General features: G+C 41.9%; 1 protein-coding gene across 1 annotated transcript in view; it reads right to left on the bottom strand.

The window, feature by feature from the left end:
- GRM5 (glutamate metabotropic receptor 5) overlaps positions 1-18,594 on the bottom strand; it is a 643,551-nt gene extending 624,957 nt beyond the window's left edge. The window contains exon 1 of the mRNA XM_070365141.1: positions 18,457-18,594. The gene's annotated coding sequence lies outside the window, so the exon portion shown is untranslated. The remainder of the gene's footprint in view (positions 1-18,456) is intronic.
- Positions 18,595-23,204: the final 4,610 nt, after the last annotated feature.

Here is a 23,204-nt window from a genome sequence, read left to right as displayed (position 1 = left end):
AACAAATGACAGGCACATAAAGCCTTAGAAAAGACTGTCGTTGTTCTGGACAGTGGACTTGATAAGGAGACATGATACCCTAGGTGAGAGATGATAATGACTTGGCTGTGACTGGTGACAAGGATACGGAGAGAAGTGGACACAATCAGATATCTTTTGCCAGTAGAATCAACTGGACTTGCTGATGGATTGGATCTGGGTAAGGTAGAGGGGAATTAGGGTCTACTCCTGGGTTTTGAGTCTATAAAACTGGCATATTTGGGATACTATTTAATAGAGATAGGATCGACTGGAACAGAAACAAATGAAAGCAAAGGAAAACAGTGATTTTTCTTCTGAACATGTTAAATTTGAGATGCTTTGGAAGCATCCAGGTATAGCTGTCGAAGAAGAAAGTAGATTTGTAAGGCTGGACCGAGAGAAGCATTTTGGGTTATAGATATAAATTGAGGGTCACCAATATATAAATCTTTTGGAATGAGTAATATTACCTGAAGAGCAAGTATGAAAGTGAAAGTGAAGTCGCTCAGTCATATCCAACTTTTTGCGACCCCATGGACTGTACCCTACCAGGCTCCTCCGTCCATGGGGTTTTCCAGGTAAGAGTACTGGAGTGGGCTGCCATTTTCTTCTCCAGGGGATCTTCCCAACCCAGGGATCGAACCCGGGTCTCCCTCATTGTAAGCAGATGCTTTAGTGTCTGAGCCACCAGGGAAGACCAAGTATAAATAAAGAAAAAGTGTGGCTGAAAAGGAAGTCCCCAAAGAGGCAAGGCTGTGGTAAAGCAGGCAGCTCAGGAAGGAAGCAGAAAAAGTAAGAACATATGATGTCAGAAAGACAAGAGAGTTTCCTGAGCACTTTATAAGAACAGACACATGCAAGGCTCTCTTTTTCTCATTCCCACAGATTATATACTATGTCCACTGTATATCTAGGTCTGTATGTGGGTATGCCTTTATATGTGTTATGTGTATATGAAAAATCCTTATAACAACCCAGAGATGTAGGTATTATTTTATTATCTCTATTTTCCTAATGACATAATGGGTTTTGGAACTTAAAAACAAGCCAATCACTTAAAGAGTTGTGGAGCTAGAATTCATGTCTACACCTAATAACTCTATAACATACTCTCTGTATCATCCCTGGTCACATTACTTACCTTTCTTTCAAAATAGGTCATTTCCAAAGTCCATGAAAAATGAGAGGGGCCACCCAGCATAGTTTGAACTTCCAAGGGACATAGAATCTAACAGGAGTTTGCTTAAAAACTAGAGAGTGATGAATCAGCACACAGAAGAAGGTACAGAAGTGTATGGCTATCTAGCTCAAATGTATTTTTATTGCCCTGGCATCGGCCACTAGACTGTGACCTGCCAGATGATAAATCAATGATTGCTTCATCATCTGCCTTGACTACACACAGGGACTGTATGTTACTGACACTAGCTATGAACCTCAGATACCTGGAAAGTATTGGGTTGGCAAAAAGTTTGTTCAGGTTCTTCTGTTACATCTTATGGAAAAATCCAAACAAACTTTTTGGCCCATGCAATATAGTTTGAAATAAATTATGACTTAGAAATTTGACAGAACTGTGCTATGACTCAGTATATTATTAGGCAACAAGTCATCCCATGTGCTTCCAAACTACAAGAAATTAATAGAGCATAAATTCCAAATAGATCAGTAGAATATATCCTAACTCTGACAGCATCACTCATTTGTCTAGTAAGTCTCTATTAAGTAACTGTTCTGTAATAAGCACTCTTCTAGTTGCGGAGGATTCAATCGTAGACAAAGAAGACACAAATTCACACCCTCACTGGATCCTGTAACCCAAGGTGGTTTGTCAAACAAGGTAAGGAGGTAAAATAGTACACAGTAATGAAGATTACAGAGAAACAGTAATGCAGGGAAGGAAGGCAGAAAGGGTCAAGACATAGGAAAAACAAAAATTTCTAAGCCAAAGAAGTTTAAATTGCAAAATTTGTGAAAGAAAATGAGTCATGCAAATATCGAGGGAACAAAAATTTCAGGTTAAAAAAAAAAAAAAAGGCTAAGTCCCTAAGGCAGGTTTATACTTAGTGTGCTGAGAGACAGCAAGAAGGCCAGGGTGACTGAAGTGAAGTAAAACTGGGGAGAGAGGAAGAAGGCATGTCTGAGAGCGAGAGTGATGACCAAAGCCTTTTTGGACTTTAAAAGACTTCGGCTTTAAAACTGTGAGAGTGACTTTCTGGAAGAATTTTCAGCAGAGGAGGGACAGACAAGGACCAATTGTTCAAGGAGTTTTTAACAGAGGAGGGACACAGATGACCAACTCTTCAACAAGAATATGGGCACAGAGGCAGAACCAAAGAAGTACTGGGGGAACTGCTGCAGCAATTCAGGTGGGAAAGATTACAGCGGCTTAGCTTAGGGAGATGGTAGTATAGGTGGTTGAGAACTGATAGGATTCTGAATCTATCTCGACCATAGAGTGGAAGTGTTTGCTTTCAGATCTGACTGGGGCTACGAAGGAAAGAGAAGAATCAGTGAGGACACTAAGGTTTCAGGTTGGTCAAACAAAAGATAGTGTCATGTTGACAGAAAACTGTAGAAGAAAAGACTTGGGGGGAGATAACCAAAACTCAGTTTTTTAATACATCAATTTTTAATGCATGTGACTCTTTGTGACCCCATGGACTTTAGCCAGCCAGGTTCCTCTGTCCATGAGAATCTCCAGGCAAGAATACTGGAGTGAGTTGCCAATTCCTCCTCCAAAGGATCTTATCCACCTAGGGATCAAGCCCACATCTTTTCATCTACCTGAACCAGCAGGCAGGTTCTTTACCACCAGCACCACCTTAATACTTGGTAGAAATTTAAAAAGAGATATTTAATAAGCATCTGAGATTGAAATTCTACAGAGAGCTCTTCATAGGAGATATAAATGGAAGGGGCATTGGTATGACTTTTTTTTTTTTTTGGACACCACGAAACTGGATGAAATGACCTAGGAATTAGAGAAAGGAAACTACTTCTGAGACTAAGCCCCCAAGGAATTTCAATGTTTAAACTCCGAAAGACCCAGAGACAAGGAGGAACCAGTAAAAGAGACTGAAAAAAAAAATTTGAATAGAAAGCTTATCTTGTAAAGTGTATGTGTGGAGGGTGGGGAGGGGAGATGAAAAGTGAACTATACACATATTGAGAAAAATTAAAAAACAGATACGGCTGTGTTTTCACAAGAAATATTATGAGTGTGGATGTACGCACACATGGTCTGGAAACGTTGCTGTTTGGTCGCTAAGTTGTGTCCAACTCTTTGTGACCCCATGAACTGCAGCATGCCAGGCTTCCCTGACCTTTACTATCTCCCAGAGTTTGCCCAAACTCATGTCCATTGAGTCAGTGATACAATCCAACCATCTTATTCTACATTGATCCCTTCTTCTCCTATCTCCAATCTTTCCCATCATCAGGGTCTTTTCCAAAGAGTCAGCTCCTCACATCAGGTGGTCAAAGTATTGTAGCTTCAGCATCAGTCCTTCCAATCAATACTCAGGGTTGATTTCCTTTAGGATTGACTGGTTTGATCTCCCTGCAGTTTGAACTGATATGATGAGATGTCCACTGGGTGGTGGGAATATGCATAATTTTTAATTTCTTCTTTGCTTTTTACCTTTGTTTTGTAATTTTCTGAATTTCTGCTATCAAGACTACTCGTTATTTGTAGTATTTTTTAAGTGTTGGACTGAGCGATCTGCTTTCCAAATTGCTATCCCAGTCTTCCTTGTGCCCTGATCTCTCCTAAAACTGCCCCCTACTTGGGTGTCTGCTGAAAGTGAAAGTCACTCAGTTGTGTCCGACTCTTTGTGATCCCATGGGCTACACAGTCCATGGAATTTTCCAGGCCAGAATATTGGAGTGGGTAGCCTTTCCCTTCTCCAGGGGATCTTCCCAATCCAGGAATTGAACCAGGGTATCCTGCATTGCAGGTAGATTCTTTACCAACTGAGCTATGAGGGAAGCCCAGGGTGTCTGCTAGTCAAGTTAAATTTTTTTCTCTTCTGGGTGTATATCCCTTTGCCCCAGTGGTTCTGTTCACACTGGAACTTAGCCCTGATATGCTCTTGTTTCATGGCTTTTAAGGCAGAGTTTTTTAAGAGCATTGGCTTGGAGTCAAGAAAACCTGGGTTTAAATCCTGGCACTGCCATGGGCTGGTTGTGCGCTCTTGATCACTTAGTCTTTCTGAGCCTAACTGGAATGAGAACAGTAACTACCTCAAAGATTAATGTGGATAGAATGAAGTAATATTTTTAAATAGTCTCTTTATAAAATCTCCCCAGGTCCCTCACCTTGCAGGATATACTCTATTCTCTCCATTTAAGAGGCATTTTCATCCATACTTTTTCATATGATTTATTAAGCAGCTAAGAGTATAGCTATTTATGGGCTTGAATCACAATAAACTGTGGAGAATTCTGAAAGAGATGGGAATACCAGACCACCTGACCTGCCTCTTGAGAAAGGTATATGCAGGTCAGGAAGCAACAGTTAGAACTGGACATGGAAAAACAGACTGGTTCCAAATAGGGAAAGGAGTCCATCAAGGCTGTACATTGTCACCCTGCTTATTTAACTTATATGCAGAGTACATCATGAGAAACGCTGGGCTGGAAGAAGCAAAAACTGGAATCAAGATTTCTGGGAGAAATATCAATAACCTCAGATATGCAGATGACACTACCCTTATGGAAGAAAGTGAAGAAGAACTAAAAAGCTCTTGATGAAAGTGAAAGAGGAGAGTTAAAAAGTTGGTTTAAAGCTCAACATTCAGGAAACGAAGATCATGGCATCTGGTCCCATCACTTCATGGGAAATAGATGGGGAAACAGTGGAAACAGTGTCAGATTTTATTTTGGGGGGCTCCAAAATCAGTGCAGATGGTGATTGCAGCCGTGAAATTAAAAGACACTTACTCCTTGGAAGGAAAGTTATGACCAACCTAGATAGCATATTCAAAAGCAGAGACATTACTCTGCCAACAAAGAGTCCATCTAGTCAAGGCTATGGTTTTTCTAGTGGTCATGTATGGATGTGAGAGTTGGACTATGAAGAAAGCTGAGCGCCGAAGAATTGATGCTTCTGAACTGTGGTCTTGGAAAAGACTCTTGAGAGTCCCCTGTACTGCATGGAGATCCAACCAGTCCATCCTAAAGGAGATCAGTCCTAGGTGTTCATTTGAAGGACTGATGCTGAAGCTGAAACTCTAACACTTTGGCCACCTGATGCAAAGAGCTGACTCATTGGAAAAGACCCTGATGCTGGGAGGGATTGGGGGCAGGAGGAGAAGGGGACAACAGAGGATGAGATGGTTGGATGGCATCACCAACTCGATGCACACGAGTTTGAGTAAACTCTGGGAGTTGGTGATGAACAGGGAGGCCTGGCGTGCTGCGATTCATGAGGTCGCAAAGAGTCAGACATGACTGAGTGACTGAACTGAACTGAACTAGTGGCTCAGATGGGAAAGAATCTGCCTGCAATGTAGGAGACCCAGGTTCGATCCCTGGTTGGGAAGATCCCCTAGAGAATGGAATGGCTACCTAGTCCTGCATTCTTGCCTGGAGAATCCCATGGACAGAGGAGCCTGGTGGGCTACAGTCCAGGGGGTCACAAAGAGTTGAACACAACTGAGTGACTAAACCACAACACTATCACTATTTATACACAAGTTTTGTCTTCAGACAGACTTCAAACCCTTAAAAGAGTAAATTTGTGCCATACACAACACCTGATATAATCCTTACACAAAATGCATATTCAATAAATTCTGCTGAACAAAGGAATAAAGGGAACTGCCTCCACCAGGTGCTTTGGTCAGCTACTTGACTGAGATTTAAACACGTGCCCCCATCCCACTATGGAAAATTAAAAAACAGATCATGAAAATCCTCCTGTCCAATGGGTCCAGGCAACAGAGACCACCAAAAAGAGAAGTACAGACTAACCGAAGTAGGAAGGAGAAACCTCTGGTGTTCCACGTGGCTTCTCGATATATGAAGAAAAACAGCAACACAGAACTAGGGAGAGTTCTATATGATATAGTTTAATTGAGACTCATGAAGAATAATGCTTTTTAGCAGAACTAGGACTCAGTTCAGCCGCTCAGTTGTGTCTGACTCTTTGCGACCCCATGCACTGCAGCGCACCAGACCTCCCTGTCCATCACCAACTCCCGGAGCTTACTAAACTCATGTCCATTGACTGGGACTAGAACCCAGCAAAATATCATCTCAAAACTAGTATTTAATCACATCCTGAAACTTGGTTCTGCTTTTCTATAATTCTCTAAGCATATAATCTCTAACACAGAGACTTTATTTAAATGGAATATTAGTATGAAATCCACAATGCAATATATTTTATTCTTCTCTATATAATGTATTATAAATATCTTTTGAGATTAGCTCATTTTGAAGATGGGGATAATGATAAGATTATAATTCACCACAGCTTACTATGTTCTAGGCTAGCATTTCACATGAAATGTCATTTAACTATCATTAAAAAAAACTGCAAGATAGATCATTTTATGCATATTTTCACTTGACATATCTAGGACTCAGAGAGATAGGATGGTTTGGCTAAGATTCTAAAGCAAGTGAATAGCAGAGTCGAGATTCACACTTGGAACTCCTATTTCTTTCAAACAGCTGCATCATATTCAATTATATGAATGTACAGAAATTTAATTATTCCCTATTTTTGAATATTTAGATTCCTCATAGATTTTACTACTATCATAAACAGTGTTGCACTTTAATTACTTTTCAATGTATTTCTGTAGGACAAATGCATGATGTTGCTGGCATAAATCTTTTCATGTTTTACAGTCTATGAACTTAGACTGTAAAAGGTGGCATTAACTTCACTCTCAGTCCTTTCTCCTTAAGCTTATTAATTCTTTGTATCACACAGTGTTCTTTCCATAAGAACCTGCTCTCTCTTGCTTCTATATAAGTTCATGAGTGAGGCCCTTTCTCCCTAGCTATTGCATCAGGAGGTCCACTCATTCATTTAGCAAGGGTCTTATAGGAAAAAAAAGGATAGTAAAATCATATTATTTTATTTTCAGCATACAGAGCCTTTTCCCTTTTAATCCCATTTTAAACTAAACAAAATTACCACTCAGAAGGTCTGATTATTGCCATTTCATATATCAGAACAGAATCCCCAAGAGAACAAATTATTGCTTTAAGTTATAACTCTGATGTGGCAGGGTTAGCTATATATTTTTTTAATTCATATATATGTGAATATATATTCTATATATTTTTTCTTGTTATAATGGGAAGAAGTTAATTATCACAGTAATTTTAAAAGCTTTCAAAATATTATAGACCTGTGATCTAAAAATATGCAGTACTCTATAATTCAATCAAAAGTAGTAAATGATAAGAGTTTACATAAATACTATAACTTACATGATATTTTGGTTCAGGGTCCTATTTTCAGAAGCACTGCTGCTGCTGCTGCTAAGTCCCTTCAGTTGTGTCCGACTCTGTGTGACCCCATAGACGGCCTCCCACCAGGCTCCCCCATCCCTGGGATTCTCCAGGCAAGAACACTGGAGTGGGTTGCCATTTCCTTCTCTAATCCATGAAAGTGAAAAGTGAAAGTGAAGTTGCTCAGTCGTGTCCGACTCTTAGCAACCTCATGGACTGCAGCCCACCAGGCTCCGCCATCCATGGGATTTTCCAGGCAACAGTACTGGAGTGGGGTGCCATTGCCTTCTCCTCAGAAGCACTAGACTACTTTACTCAATATTCTAGGTTCATACCATAATAAAATCAATCACTACCCCATTATAGAAAATAGACATATGTTTAATATGCATAAAAGTACTGTGCCTCAGGGAACCATACGGTCTCATATTGTATCCTAAGTGAAGATGGAGAAGAAACTATTGGTGGACAGAATTTAGCATAAATGGCAACTTACATAGTAATCAGATTCACAGTCGCATTGTCTTATTCTCAACAATTTTCTCAAATGCTGACCATCTTTCTGGCACAGATGTCTCTTATATAACTTAATCCCCACACAAGCAAATCACACAGCTCAAGATATCAGCACTAAAATGATTCCTTCTGCCTGAGCAGCAGCCTCCTCACAGATAGGGGTATCAATACTGCATGTGCATGGATGCCTCGGATACATTTTCCTGAAAACAAGTGCATCCCATAGATAAGAGACACTCTGGGGTATGATGATACCGAGAGCATCGTAGTCTGGGGAAAGCTCCATTGTCATAGCTATCTCAAGCACACATCTGTGACCTTGTAAATAGGAAAGTCCAGCACCCCCTCCATCTAGCCCAGGATGAAAAATATGCCATATTTAAACTGAAATCCCCTTAAAGCAAAAAGGGGCCATAAAATAACATTGTGCAAAAGTGAAGTCTGTAATTTTATGCATTAATTAAAAGGTGCTGGCAGTAGAATAAAGCTCACTAAATCATCTTAAATCATTACACAACTGGTTTAGTAGTCCATGAAGACCTAAAACAGCCTTTAAAGCAAAGCAATAAAAATGATGTGATCAACTGTTAACTAGTCTCAATTGAATTGTCAAGCAGGGATTCTAAACTTCTTCCTATTTTGCAGCCTTTGCTGCTTTCTTGTTATTTACGGCACACCTCAAAAGACTGTAGAGCATTATTGTGCATATTGTATTACCCAGCATCAGGTGCTTGAAAACGTGCTTTTGCATTTCTAACTCAATCTCTAGTTACTTATTAATAGCTAATATTTATTGAGTGCCTACTTTGTGCTAAATAATATATAAGCATAATTTAATGTAAGTCTCACGATGACCTTATGGGGTAGGTATGATTACTACCTACATTAAATCTCTCTTGAAATTGAGGTTTAGAGGTGAAGAGTCTTGCCAGAGGTCTCACACATATAATGAATGGCAGAGTCAGGACATAAATTCAATTCTCTCTGGCTCCAAAACCCACACTCAACATAATCAGATGCTACTGCTTCCCATCTGACCAAATGGGATGGTTAGTTAAACCTTATGCACTGGCTACAAAACATTTTGGAAATTCAACTTTCCACCAAATTCTTATGTAATGTGAGTCAGCTACATTTAGAAGCCACACAAACAAGCCTAATAAATATAGCTAACTGTTTCATAGAATCATTTAGATTAGGCTTTCTTGACCTTACACCTGTTGCCATTTTGGACTAGGTAATTTTGGAGGTTTTGGCAGGCTGCCATCCTATGCATTGCAGGATGCTTAGAGCATCCTGATCTGCAGATGCCAACAGCACACACCTCCTCATCCTTGTGACGAATAAAAATGTCTCTAGACTCTGTCAAATGTTCCTTGCAGGTCAAAGCCATTGCCAATTGAAAACTGCTGATTTACTTGAAACTCATCCTGTCAAGGTCTACATAATCATCAAAAAAAGAAGCAAGTAAGAGCCATCTGGATGTGTCACTCCCACAAAGCCTTTTTCTGAAATGTTCTAATAATTCTAAGGAGAGTAGTTTGGAATAGACTTGCCTTTCTCCTTTACACTGTAACTTGTTTCTGGCTGCGTTTCTTGTTTTGAATATCAATTTGAGAAATACAGAGTAAACTGTCAAAGATGATATTGGTGGTGGTGGTTTAGTCACTCAGCTGTGTCTGATTCTTAAGACCCCATGGACTGTAGCCCACTAGGCTCCTCTCTCCACGGGATTCTCCAGGTAAGAATACAGGAGTGGGTTGCCATTTCCTTCTCCAGGGGATCTTCCTGATCCAGGGATCGATCCCATGTATCCTGCACTGGCAGGTGAATTATTTACCACTGAGTCACCTGCTGCTAAGTCGCTTCAGTCGTGTCCGACTCTGTGTGACCTCATAGACGGCAGCCCACCAGGCTCCCCCATCCCTGGGATTCTCCAGGCAAGAACACTGGAGTGGGTTGCCATTTCCTTTTCCAATGCATGAAAGTGAAAAGTGAAGTCCCTCAGTCATGTCTGACTCTTAGCGACCCCATGGACTGCAGCCCACCAGGCTCCTCCATCCATGGGATTTTCCAAGCAAGAGTACTGGAGTGGGGTGCCATTGGCTTCTCCAACTGAGTCACCAGAGAAGCCTATTTGTGTAATTAATTCACCATAATCACTCAATGAGGTTAATAGTGTTACAACCTGTTCCTCATTTCAAAAATGAGGAAGAGAGGTAGAGCAATGCTAAGTAATTTGCCCAAGGTCACATAGCTAATAAGCCACAAAGCTGGGATTCAAACTCAAGCAATCTTGTGCAAGGGTCTGTACTCCCAATTGTATCATAAGTCACTGGAAACCACAATGAAATCATTCCATGGTGCTTAGCCACATCACAGATTAAAGTTACCTAATAGCTCAGCAGTAAAGAATCCACCTGCCAATGCAGGAAACCCAGGTTCGATCTCTGGGTCAGGAAGATCCCTGGAGAAGGAAATGGCAGTCCACTCCTCCATGGACAGAGGAGCCTGGTGGGCTACAGTCCAAGGGGCCTCAGAGTCGGACACAACTTAGCAACTAAACAACAAAAACAATATAATGGGAAAAGGATAAGTCTGAGTTCCAAACAAATCAGATTCATGTGTATAAGTGTGTGTGTGGAGAGAGAGTTATGTATGCAGTTATGTGTATAAAATTATATACACATATAATTTTATTTTTCCACTTCTCTGCTACATGACAATGAAAGGAAAAAGCCCTCAGTTTTAACGACAGAAAAATCACTGCCTTGTATGATTGTTATATGTATTAATTAACATATTTAATACTTGGCATGGTGCCTATGCTCAATAAATGATAGTTATAAGAGCAGAGATAAGCCTGCATCAAGACCTTTGCTTAGTTTCCCTTCCGACTAAAGGCAAACACAATTCAAATGAGATTAGAACTGGTAAAATCTAAATATTTTTCCTTCTGTTTGAGAATTTAAAGGAAATGAAAGTAAGCTTATGACATGATGTTTCTTAGAACTGTTATAGAACTACATTTTAACCAACTGAGAGAAAGAAATATCAAGAAAATATTTTCTTAGTTTCAAATAGTTAAAATGTAAAATCAAAATTTAAATTTTCTCATGTTATACAAGCATGTCATATGTTTAAAATATGTCTTCTGATGCTCCTATATTCTTATATTCCCCAAACTCTACTCAATGAAAATAACTAAATGATACTTGGGGACTAGTGTTAACAATTCTGTGAATATTAAAAGTGACTTGTATGTCTCAATTGTAAGAAGGTTTCTGCTTTGTATTAATACCTCTTCAATTTATCCAAACTCCAAACTGATCACTTTCAGCATATATCACCATATATCAAAAAACAATCTTCACTGTTTATGAAGTTAGTTTAAACTACCTACTAAAATAACACAGCAAAAAGTATAAGGAGGAATAAGTGTGTCTCTTCATCTCATGAGGACAGAAATCCTGAGGAAAAAATGGTACACAAATAAGTGCAACATTTTTCACAATTAACTGTATCTCACATTTTTCTACTTTCATTGGCATTTAGTTTAGTTTTTCTCTATAAAATGCTCTGAAAATACCATAAGAAACAATATAATACAACTCATAAAACCTTCAACATGTTTTGAAGAAATGTAAAAAAATTAGAATTAGTAAAATCCTTTAGTCATGAAAGTAAACATGTTTAATGAGATAAATCATTGAATAGGTAATATAACAATGTCAACAGAGTAAAAACTGAAAATATTATGTAGTTGCTTCAACATTCTCAAAGTTTGCATATTTTGTACTGGTTGGACATATTAAAAAATTCACCTATGAGTGAATTTTTCAGTTTTCAACTTGACATTTGTCATTATGTCCATAAAAAAATGTGTACCATGATGTGATGGCAAAGGCTTGTCTACCTATGAAAGGAAAGTGAAGAACTGGGCAAGTACTTGAATATTCAAATACCATCCCTCTCCTCCAAACAATCTCAATATGCCCTTTAATAAATGAACATTAAAGAGTTCGGTTTCTTTTTGAGCGTAACCTACAGCCAAAACATTACCTTGGGATAGCAACAGTCTCAGGAGTGCAATGAAACTACCTAAATAATATATTTGGAGTTAATGATCAGGGAAAGCTTTTCTCTTAAAGAAACAGTCAAGCAGTTATGTAGGAAATACTACATTCTATTCCCATCCGTCAAAAACAACCCAAAAAACCCCCAAACCTTGTAGGATCTGTCCGGAGTGCTGAAAAGGTTTCCGCTGGAGAAGGCTGGAGTCTGGGAGACCAAGTAATCTGACGAGCTCACCAAGCAGGATTTTCAAGTCCCAACCAAAGATCCTTTTAAACAGAAACTGACGTCCATAAAGGACAAAAACAGTCACAACTAATTTTTAAATGGATATAAGAGAGAAATTGAAGGAGATGCCCTGTGCTCCATGAGAGGAAGGAGGTACACAAAGCACACCTAACAAGAGGTGGCATGCCCGAACACTCGGAACTCTAAAGAATGTCTAGAACGTTGCATAGCCAAGAAGATTCTGCAGAAAGCCTAAGCTGAGCTCCCCACGGGGGTAGGGTGGGGGGCTGCATAGAGCCCACGACAATGATTTCTTGGCTGCCTCAAAAGGCCAGCAGATGAGCTCTAGCTCAGTCTCACGGGACTCAGAACAATGAAACACGTAGGGAATCAAGACGGTGGCAGGAAGCCACTGCCTTCCGACTGGCCTCTGTCAGTAACTCGGCGGAGAGTAAACTGTGGGAGAGTCTATCTGCCTGCTCACTCGAGAGCTTTCGATTCAGCTTAGGCAGCACGGAGATGGTGCCTGAGTGAGCACAAGCACTTGTTACCCGCCCCTCAATTTCCCTTCCCCACAGCACCTGCTCCGGAGGGAGACCTAGCACCAGCACCTGAGCCCTCCAGGTGGACTGCCCTCTTCCCTCTGTGAGGTCCCGGTGCAGGCGAGGCTCTGGTCACCTGGCTAGCTCGTTGGCCTGCCCGGGTTCTCTCCCAAGTGGCTGTAGCCTGGGCAATGCCGCTTGAAGGTAACTAGCGGGCTTTGTGTCCGAAGGGCAAGCTACATCCAGGGGAGAGCAAAGAGCCGGAGGGCCGGACCGGGAGCGGAGAGAGTGCTTTCAGCACCACCCGCTGTCCTCCGTGCTCCCGCAGCCGGAGCCGCGGTCACCACAGCCAAGCGATCCACCGGGAAGCGGTTCTCCCCTCTTCCCCTCTGCCTTCGCATCTCTGAATTCTGAGCCCTCGGGTGGGTCGGTGGAGCCCAGTCCGAATTCTAAACGCCAGCCCCTGGCCTTAGGGCGCGGGACCTCGCCCCCGAAGGCATGCAGAATTCCTCGCCAGCCCCGGCCATTCCCTCCTTTCCCCGATTGCTCTCGCCCTGTCTCGCCAACAGGTTTAACCGAAGCCACCCGCGAATGGAGCGGGCTTCAACCTCGAGGTTCTGGCCACCCCCGCCGCTCCACCCGCGACCCCTCCCCCAAACACAACTGGGAGCACCCCGCAAGCTTACAGCTCCTTCGTCCTCGGTGGGCCCGGGGACCCTCTAGGCACACAGACACTTCGCAAGCTTACCCCCTGTTGGCGGCGCAGCAGGCAGGGAGTCGCGGTCTAGCCAGCCCCCCAGAAAGTTGGGCCGCGCGGATCAGCGGGGCATAGTCGGCCTCTCCAGTCCCGGGCTCCCCCCGCCCCAAGATGATCTTAAGCTCATCTCCTGCGCTCGGTGCGCGCAGAACAGCAGAGCTGAGGGCGGCGTGTGCAGCAATTCTCCCTGCTACTGAGAAAGGGGGGAAGGGGGAGAAAGCGCGGAGGAGGGAGGGGTGGTAGTTTGTATTTATAGAGAAGAGAGTTCTCAGCGCAACTTTTTGGTGCCACCAAGTGGCACAGTGAGTTCCTTTAGGAAAACAGACTTCGGATCGAATCTGGATGGGTAAACCAGCTCCACAGCCAGATGCTCCCAGGGTCGGGGGATTGGGGCACACCCCTAGGACTTGAGTTTCCCCATGTGCTCTTTCTCATCTCAATCCCTGGGATTCAGATCCTTACATTCTAAGGATGAGCTGGTGTTGAGGGGCAACAGGCACCTGTGCCCTCTGCACACAAGTGGCAGAGGTGTCAAGGACACTAGGCAGGTGCCAGTAGCCTCCTAGAAGCCTAGAAACCCTTCTCTCTGCTAACCCTTCTGCCCAGATTACAGTATTCTCAAACATCACTCTCAAACCATCCTGCCATCACCTGAGTGCCCAACCTTTAAAGTAGGATGCCATTCATTTTCCTTGCACTAGAATCAATTAGAGTATTTCCCAACCCTCATTCAAAGAACATCACAGCTTGCCACCCAACTTTCTTCTTTAACTGCTACCTTTAGAAAAGCATGTGACTTTAGACTCTGGATCTGAACCTCTCCAAATCACATTCAGAACTCCAGATTTTCTTGGCTATAGGCGACATGTCTGATTGTCCTTCCCAGCCATTTCTACAGACCTGTCTATATGCATTACACCAACAGCACAGCCAAGAGCTTGCAAATGCCTTTGATACTTTAACCTGAAGCTCCCTTGATCCAGATTTTCTGGGTGCTCTTCCTTGTGTGCAGATCCTCAAACCCATTCGATCCTAGGCAGACACTGCTGCTGCATGGGACCTTAGTGACCCAATACACAGAAGAGCCTCTACATTTCTACATGTTCAAGGTCACACATTTCCCTAGACACCAGCCCAGAGACTACTAACCCAAGGTGATACCAAATAAATGCAGTGATGGCAAACCTGACCCCCAGCTCCTGCTCCTTCTGGCACCGTACACAGCCCATTCGGTCATGTTTAGCTCTCCTCTCTTTCCTCTCTCTCCATCACCCTCTTTCTGACCCCATTCTTTGCAAAGTCCCATAAGGGAACCTGGAGTAAGGGTGTTTTCCTAGCCCCAGAGGGAGTACATAAACTTGAGCTTAAAGGTCCAGAGTTGCAGGTGTACCCCTTAAAATGGCCCCTGTTCTAGAAAACTGCTCCTTCTCGGAAATGTAGTCATGGAAGTGTCATTTTAGAAATGGAACACTGGCATTTACACCCAGCGAGATTCCTCTCTTGCTCTTCTTCAGGGTGAAGCGCCAGCAAACGCTCTTATGAGCTCCCCCAGCAACACCTAATGGCTTCAAAAATAGAGACTCCCCTCCTTTGCCAAACGTGCCCCTCTGTGCACATGTATCGGTATGCGTGAAGAGACAGAAAGAGGAATGTCCAAACCCTCCCTTTGGCTCAGACCTCTTTATTTTTTCTCCTCTGATTTTTTTTTAGTTCATTTTCTATGGAAACAAGCCCACTTAAATTCCTCACTTATGCAAATACGAGCAAAGCGATCTTCATAAAGCTTTCATTGGAGAGACGCCGCGGTAGCCTGGGCTCCGGACTCGAGATTCCTGTCTGATTCACCCAGCACACGTCCTTGGCGGGTGACTTTTCCAAACTTGCAGGACCTCGCAGCGTCCCTGGCTCCCCCGGCTCTCCGCCTGCCCACAGCCCGCCCTCCCGGGTGCATCGCCCCGGCTCCCGCTCCGTGCCGGGCGGCCCTCCATCCCTGTGCTGGGGGAGGGGCCCCAGCTGGCTCCCACCGCCACCGCCACAGCGACCCCCGAGCCCAAAGAAGGAGAACGCGCTGCGCTTACCGGGTGCGCGCCCGGAGCCCGGCGTCCCCCGGCCGGCCGCTCTTAGCCGGCGACCCGCGCTCGCCGAGCGGCCTGGGCTGCGGCTGGGGCGCTAGCGGCGGCGGTGCGGGCGGCGGCAGCGGCAGGCGGCGCGGCGGCCTGGGCGCTCGCGCTCTCGGGCCCGCGCCGGGAGCACGTGCCGCGCTAGGGCAGACGCGGCTGGAAACGCAGCGCCGGCCGGCCCGGCTCCTGCGGCGCGCGGCGGGGCCGGGGAAGCGAGCGGGCGCGCACAGGCCGGGTGACCGGGGTCTTGGAACCTCGTAGGCTTGGGGTTCGATCCAGGGTCGCCTCGGGCTCCCTCTGCGGCGCCTCGGCTTCCCTCCGGGAGCCGCGGGAGGAGCAGAGCGGTGCGGGGAGGCGTGGGTGGCTCGTCACTCAGAGAGAGGCTGGGGGAGCAGGTAGATCATAAGCTTCTCCCTGACTACGGCACTTAAACCTCCGACCGGGATTGGGAGAAGGGGTGTCACGGCGGTAGGGTGCAGAGGACCGGGAATTCAGGGAACCCCAATAGGATTCAGAGGTGTGAATGATTTGAAAGAATGAGCTTTTTATTAGCATTACTTAATAATGCCATTTTGCATTTGCCTGCACTTCTTACAAAGGATTCTTTCTACGTCCATTAAAATTTCTTTCTCTGTAGCAAGTATCTTTTACTTCCTTAAATGACTTGACTTCCTTTTCCACCACTACCCCTGTAACTGACCAATATTGTAAAAAAAAAAAAAAAATGCTGAGGTTATCTTTAAATTCCCAAATCAGACTTCATTTCTGCCTCTGAAAAAAGAAATTAGTGTAAATTAATTGTGCGGCTTAAAGAAAAGAAAGACGTTACAGCAGGATGATTATTGTGCCCCCTTATGTTTCCCTAGCCATGTGCTTGCAGCAGTTGTGTGAAAGGTTAAAAGATGAGGACCCTGAAGTCAGGTTCTAAGGTAGACACTGCTAATGTAGGTTTCACACACGACTCTTGAAAGCAAGGCAAGTTGTTCTTTGATAGCTTTCCTTTCTGATTCAACAAGAAAAAAAGATATGTATCTCACACCCTGTTGGTCTTTGCAATGGCATCTTTCTTCTCCCCATTTTTCCTGTGTACTGATGGTGGCATTCTTTGTTTTTGAGATTCTTTGATTGCAATCTGCAAAGCAAGCTTTAGTACTTTGTAGAGAGGCCAGCAGAGCTCTGGTGGACCTTCCTGTATAAGAAAGATAAGGTAGGATAGATGAGAGAATACAAAAATAGTGAGGAAAATAAAGAAAAACTAATGACTAGATGATTGTGGAAGTGTGATTAAGTCTGATGAAGAAAATGATTTGCAAGCCCAGTTGACTGAGGCATCAGTGATGATACACATGGTCATAGATTTGACCCTTGTGTGAGGCATTTAGCTTTGAATGAGCATGGAACACAAGTTCCCTGTCTTTTTTCTTCATGGAAAACTAGCTTAAAGCACCCAAGTGGGCCGAACCTATGTAAGAAGGGGTTCTCACAGTGGCTACCCAGTCACTTAAATTCTTCAATTTCCTGCATATCTTTCTTGCTGTCTCCCAGGGTTATGGAGAGGATGGGACACAATAGGACATCTCAAATCATGTCAGAAATGATAAAGCACTCCATAGATGCATCATATAGTTTATCAAGACATAGCCACTTCCATGCTGTAAAAGCTAGAACTAAAGGACATTCCTCATGTTGAGCAACAGTGATATTCTCAGCTGAGAAAGGAAAACAGTATTACATAATCTTAAATTGCTCAGTGACATTTTACAATACAGCTTTAACCTCATAATTGTAGTGATGAATTAGGTAAAAATTAAAAGGAGCATTGTTTTAAGTCCCCAAAGCAAATTCAGATTGTAAATTGCTCAAGGGTAAGACTTTTACCTTAGGCTTAGCTATTAATAGGGCTTCTCAGGTGGCACGAGTGGTAAAGAACCCTCCTGCCAATGCAGGAAGCATAGTAAGATTTGGGTTCGATCCCTGGGTCTGAAAGATACCCTGGAGAAGGGCATGGCAACCCGCTCCAGTATTTTTTCCTAGAGAATCCCAGGGACAGAGGTGTTTGTCCAGCTGCAGTCCATGGGATCACAAAGAGTCTGAAGTGATGTAGCATCCATGCACAAGCTATTATGGAATTCTACATATAAAAATATGTAGAACAGCAAAAAAGAATGGAAAAGCTACTTATTACATTTAAAACTCAAAATTTCCCTTGGTTCTTTTCTTTCTCTCACACATGACAATGTCAGGAAATCCTCTTGGCTCTATCTTCAAAATCTATCCAGAATCCTACACTTCTAACCGCCTTCCCAGATACCATGTTGATTCGAGCCACCATCATCTTTTATTTGCCTACAGCAGTAGCATCCAAACTGGTCTTTCAGCTTCTTCACTTTTTCACTACAATCTAATATTCAACACGGCAGCCAGAATTTTCTTTTTAAGAAGTTAGCTTAACTCAAAATCCTCCAGTAATTTTCCATTTGAAACAGAGTCAAATGGAACCTCTAGAGTCTGTTCCCACTTCACTACCTTTCTGACTTTGTTTCCTAGTATTCATTCTCTTTCCTCATTCTACCCCAGCCACCAGGACTTCTCTGCTGTTTCTTAAAACAAGCCTGGCATGCTCCAACACTGATGGCCTTCGCAGGAGCTGTTTCTTCCTCATGAAATGCTCTTTCTCAAGTAATCATTGGGCCCTCTCTTCTTCAAATCTTTGCTAAAATCTTACCTCCGGCCTTGCTGTATCTCACCATTCACTGAACCCGGGGTAGGCAAGGTGTGAGCCAAGAGCCTGGAAGAAAACTCAAGGAGCCGTAGGAACTCCAGACCTAGTCTCTCCCGGCCGGCACAAAAGCCAGAGCAGCAGACACGACTGCTTCACCAAGGGCGTTTCAGGTGGAGCTTATACGTGCTTATAGAACAAAACTAGCCCGTGGCCAAGCGCGTACCTCGTGCCGCGCATCGCAGTACTAGATGTGATCTCGGTTGTTAACATAATCTTTATTCACAGAACGTGGTGGGAGGGCCAAGAGGATGAAGGGCGAGAGAGCCTGACCGCACCGTCTTGGCTAATTTGCTTCTTTCCTGCACCTCCTTAATGAAGCCTTCCCAGACTAGCATGTTTAATACTGTAACCTATTCTCCCTTACAGCCTCAGTACTCCTGACCCCTCTACTCAAATCTGTTTTCCCCTGTATCTCTTTATCCTGTCCCATGTACCATATAAGATACCCATTTGTTGTGATTATTGTTTATTGTGGGTGTCTTCCCTTCCCTTCCATTAGAATGTGGGCTCCTCAAGGAAGGAATCTATCTTTGTTTGTTTGATGTATTCAGATTCTTAGGAAAGGATTCTAGAACCTAAAAGCCACTCAATAAGTATGTCTGAATGTTTAAATGAATATTTATGAAAATAGAGGTACACACAGTACGTGCTGTCAGCCATTTTCTCAGCTAACATCACTGACAATAAATTAGGTTTGTAAGAGATATGCAGGATTACTGACTGGGCCTTTTTCCAACCTGGGCACTCTTAGCCACCTTTTGCATTCTGTTTTTGCATCTGTGCTTTACAGATTTTACCTGCTCACGTTCTAGACTCCAAAGGGGTTATTGCAATTCTAAAGGTTTTGCAACTATATGTTTCTCTGAACCCACCAGTTAACAGATTATAAGTGGCTTTATAAAATAATTTAAGGGAATTTTATTTTCATTCATTTAATGAAAACTTATCAAGGCTTTTCCTTTTCTTTTCATCAGTTACTATACGAGGGACTGCAATAAGAATGATAAACTAAGTAAATACTTGATTAGTTTTAAAAAGCCTATAGCCATTAGGTATGTATATATGAGTGTTTATATGTTTATTGATTTGTTCATCCCATTGATTAGGTATTTTTTAAACTGTGTGTAAATCATAGCTAGATATTGGGGTTCAGTGATGAATGAAGTAGAATTAGCCCTTGTCCTCATGGAGCTTACAGTCAACTAAGGAACACACAAACTTAACTAATTTTTCTCACAACTTGTGGATTGGAGGCAAAGAAGAATTGGACGCGGTAAGCTGTAAAGTAGAGCATGACATGAGGAGGGACCATGGTGTCTTGTTTGTATAGAACATTAAAAAATAAATTCTCTCTGAGGCAATAACAATAGGTAAAGATCCATTCCAGTCAACTATGCAAAAAATGTTCTCTGTGTGCTTGTGTTTGTGTGTTGGTGGTGGGGAGGTATGGTTCACCCAAGAGAAGGAAGAAAGGAAGGGGCTTTACAGGCATAGGGAACAACAACTATAACCTCTGAAGTAATAGAATACTACATTGCTATATTTTGAAAACCAAAAAGACATTGGTGTCAGTGAAGTAGAGCTTGGACAATCTTTCAGCATATCTCAGTTTGCTTAATTGCAAAATAGAATTTGTTATTTTATCTCATTTTATTCAATGCATTTAATCTGCCAAATTTCTAAATGTGAGTGAGATATAAAAGTCACTAGAAATATAAAATGAAAACCATGTAGAAAAAGGAGCTGACAAACACCCAAGTGGTTTTTTATTGTTGTACCAGTGGTTTATGAAAAATGTTTAGTGATGAGTTCACTAGCAAAACAAAGAGAAAAGGGAAAATGTCTTAACTAATAAGTATTTAAGAATATAAATTGTATATTTCTTATAATTAGTATAAGATTTCTTTATTTCTTAGATTTCTTATACATTTCTTATACTTACTATAAGAAAAGTAGCCTGTTCTTCGAAAAAGTTTTGTTATTCTTGCTATTTTGAAGGCTATTATTATTACATAGACCCTTATTTAAATGACCCTTAAAAATTCAATGCTTTCAATGAAAAATGAAATGTTTTTCATTTTACATTGTTGTACATAAAATTTCAATCTAAGTTCTAGGCGTAACTTGGAAATTTACGTCAAAGAAGTTGTTACTTATGAGTCAAGTGTCACTTATGTCTTTATTATTCTCCAAGCAGGACAAATGGAGAAGATCACCCTGGGAATTTTTTAATTTGTCTTGATACTGGGTAAAAATACAATAATAAAAGAGCTTTTCCCCTCAGTACAAGGGGAACTACAAGTTCTTCAGTCAGTGTTCTCTAGGATAAAGCCCTTGTCCAACCAGTGCTCTTGACATACATGTGGCAAACACAGATCCTTATCTTCACTGTACAGTCGTTGGCCAGCCCTACTTGAACTGTCATTACTCTAGGCAATGCACTTCTGTGATAGCCCAGAATGAATACCCAGATCCACTTAGATTTTGAGTCCCAGTCCAAATGGTTTATCTGGCTCTTACTTGACAAGGGAACTTGTACAAGCTATTGAATTTTAGAACCTGATTTCCTTATCTGGAAATGGGAAAAATGGAAAATAATTTTGAAACTAATTCTCTTGGTTATATATAAAGTCACTTTATAAACTAAGCATTATTATAGTCATCTCAGGCAAATCATGGTTGTTTTTTTCTCACATTCTCTCACAATCTGGCTCTATTCTTCCAGTACAATACTGTGTAGAGGCAAGAATTTTGATAATACTGTTGGATTATTAAGATCATAAATAACAAAAGAAAATTCCTCTCAATTTTTTTTTCAAATTGGTCAGAGATGTCTTATTTTCCTTCTCTAAAACATAAATAATAGTGAGGTTGCTGTAGATAAGCAATAAGGGATGTGAAGCAATTGTAATGTGGTAAGTGAATATTTGGTGATGATAATGATGGGAATGAGGACTAGTTTATTTTAATATTCAGTTATTTACATCTATACATAGAATGGACAAGGTGCTAGACATGTAGCTTGGAACTTGATGTCTACTCTTTTTTTATATATCATTTTATTTTTTTCCTGTGTCTGTTGGTCCTATATATATATATATATATATATATTTTTTTTTTTACTTTACAATATTGTATTGGTTTTGCAATACATCAACATGAATCCGCCACGGGTGTACACATGTTCCCCATCCTGAACCACGCCCCCCACATCTTTCCCCATATCATCCCTCTGGGTCATCCCAGTGCACCAGCCCCAAGCATCCTATATCCTACATCAAACCTGGACTGGCGATTCGTTTCTTATATGATATTATACATGTTTCAATGCCATTCTCCCAAATCATCCCACCCTTTCCCTCTCCCACAGAGTCCAAAAGACTGTTCTATACGTCTGTGTCTCTTTTGCTGTCTCATATACAGGGTGATCATTACTATCTTTCTAAATTCCATATATATGCGTTAGTATACTGTATTGGTGTTTTTCTTTCTGGCTTACTTCACTCTGTATAATAGGCTCCACTTTTATCCACCTCATTAGAACTGATTCAAATGTATAATGGCTGAGTAATACTCCATTATGTATATGTACCACAGCTTTCTTATCCATTCATCTGCTGATGGACATCTAGGTTGCTTCCATGTCCTGGCTATTATAAACAGTGCTGCAATGAACATTGGGGTACACATGTCTCTTTCAATTCTGGTTTCCTCAGTGTGTATGCCAGCAGTGGGATTGCTGGGTCATAAGGCAGTTCTATTTCCAGTTTTTTAAGGAATCTCCACACTGTTCTCCATAGTTGCTGTACTAGTTTGCATTCCCACCAACAGTGTAAGAGGATTCCCTTTCTCCACATCCTCTCCAGCATTTATTGCTTGTAGACTTTTGGATCACAGCCATTCTGACTGGCATGAAATGGTACCTCATCGTGGTTTTGATTTGCACTTCTCTGATAATGAGTGATGTTGAGCATCTTTTCATGTGTTTGTTAGCCATCTATATGTCTTCTTTGGAGAAATGTCTATTTAGTTCTTTGGCCCATTTTTGATTGGGTCATTTATTTTTCTGGAATTGAGCTGCAGGAGTTGCTTGTATATTTTTGAGATTAGTTGTCTGTCAGTTGCTTCATTTGCTATTATTTTCTCCCATTCTGAAGGCTGTCTTTTTACCTTGCTTAGAGTTTCCTTTGTTGTGCAGAAGCTTTTAATTTAAATTAGGTCCCATTTGTTTATTTTTGCTTTTATTTCCAATATTTTGGGAGGTGGGTCATAGAAGATCCTGCTGTGGTTTATGTCAGAGAGTGTTTTGCCTATGTTTTCCTCTAGGAGTTTCATAGTTTCTAGTCTTATGTTTAGATCTTTAATCCATTTTGAGTTTATTTTTGTGTATGGTGTTAGAAAGTGTTCTAGTTTCATTCTTTTACAAGTGGTTGACCAGTTTTCCCAGCACCACTTGTTAAACAGATTGTCTTTTCTCTATTGTATATTCTTGCCTCCTTTGTCAAAGATAAGGTGTCCATATGTGCCTGGATTTATCTCTGGGCTTTCTATTTTGTTCCATTGATCTATATTTCTGTCTTTGTGCCAGTACCATACTGTCTTGATGACTGTGGCTTTGTAGTAGAGCCTGAAGTCAGGCAGGTTGATTCCTCCAGTTCCATTCTTCTTTCTCAAGATTGCTTTGGCTATTC

The sequence above is a fragment of the Bos mutus genome, chromosome 29, assembly GCF_027580195.1.
Source record: "Bos mutus isolate GX-2022 chromosome 29, NWIPB_WYAK_1.1, whole genome shotgun sequence".
Classification (NCBI taxonomy): domain Eukaryota; kingdom Metazoa; phylum Chordata; class Mammalia; order Artiodactyla; family Bovidae; genus Bos; species Bos mutus.
Note: the sequence above shows the minus strand (reverse complement) of the source record. Positions and strands in the feature narration are given on the sequence as shown.